Below are 1,176 nucleotides of genomic sequence, written 5' to 3' on the forward strand. Positions count from 1 at the left end.
CTACTGAGTCTATGGCATCAAGTTTATGTTGTATCTAGATATACATCAATCAATTCATACATCATGAGTTTCTGAATTTCCTTTATTTGTATTTCTAAAATCTTAATAATATTCAGTTTCAAGAAATAAATGTTAGATCATTTATTAAAAATGAATGCTTCAATAAGAGTGTGTGTTGCCAGCACTAAATATTCCTTGGTTCAGTGTAGTCAGTTAAATATCAAAGGTCAGGGTCATTGTCTTTAGAATGGTGGATCTGTTTTCTCTAATTTCTTCAATGCTTTTTTCTCGTTCTCATTTTTGTTACTGATAGAATGATAATACTAAAATATACATTCAAAAAAATTATATATAGTGTAGGAGACAACCTTGTTCCTCACCTATCAGCACTTTAGCAAAGGTTAAGAATCCTCCACCTCCTACATGTCGAAGATAGAAAGCTTGGACTGGTTTATCATTGGATGGTATTGATGCCTTCCATTAGATTACAGAAAAACAGGGGATAAACATTCAATTATATGAAAAAAGTACCAGTTCAATAGTATCTTTGGGTACCTTAGCCAGATATACAAAATTAATAAACATACTAATAAATTTGCCAACTATCTGAATTATCATTACTGTCATTAAAATCTATACTACTATTATTCAAAGTAAAATATTATTACACTTATTTTCTTTCTTTACCATCTGCTAATCATTATAACTCTCTTCTGTGCTGAATAAAAAGCCAAGTTTGATGGGAAGGGCTACTCCCTCTCTATTATCCCAAGTATTTCTACAGCATAGCTTATCTCATCAATCTGCATAAATTGTGGGCATTCCTTTATATTAGTTAACTTCATAAATTACAAAATCACCATCACAGGGAAAATGCATGACAAAATAATATTTACTACTAATAACCCCTTAACACTATTTTTCTTCAACAAAGAAAGCCTAAATTCAAATACATTGTATACATTATTATCAGATCAGCAACATGACTGACCCATTTTCTAACCAAGATTTTACTCCTATCTTCACATCTTCAACCTATTCAGCAAGAGTCTCCTTTCTACCTTAATTACAGCTAACAATTACTTGCATGACTCATTATGCAAATTAGTAATAACGGAATAATTCTTGAATGACTCACAACGCTTCTACACAAAAGTAAAACTACAAAATCTTACC

The 1,176-nt window shown here is 30.8% G+C and overlaps 1 protein-coding gene across 1 annotated transcript in view; it reads right to left on the minus strand.

The window, feature by feature from the left end:
* Nucleotides 1–1,176, minus strand: part of LOC119586271 (enamelin-like) — a 10,402-nt gene that overhangs the window by 8,976 nt on the left and 250 nt on the right. The window lies entirely within an intron of this gene.

The sequence above is a fragment of the Penaeus monodon genome, chromosome 21 (assembly GCF_015228065.2).
Source record: "Penaeus monodon isolate SGIC_2016 chromosome 21, NSTDA_Pmon_1, whole genome shotgun sequence".
In the NCBI taxonomy this organism is placed as follows: domain Eukaryota; kingdom Metazoa; phylum Arthropoda; class Malacostraca; order Decapoda; family Penaeidae; genus Penaeus; species Penaeus monodon.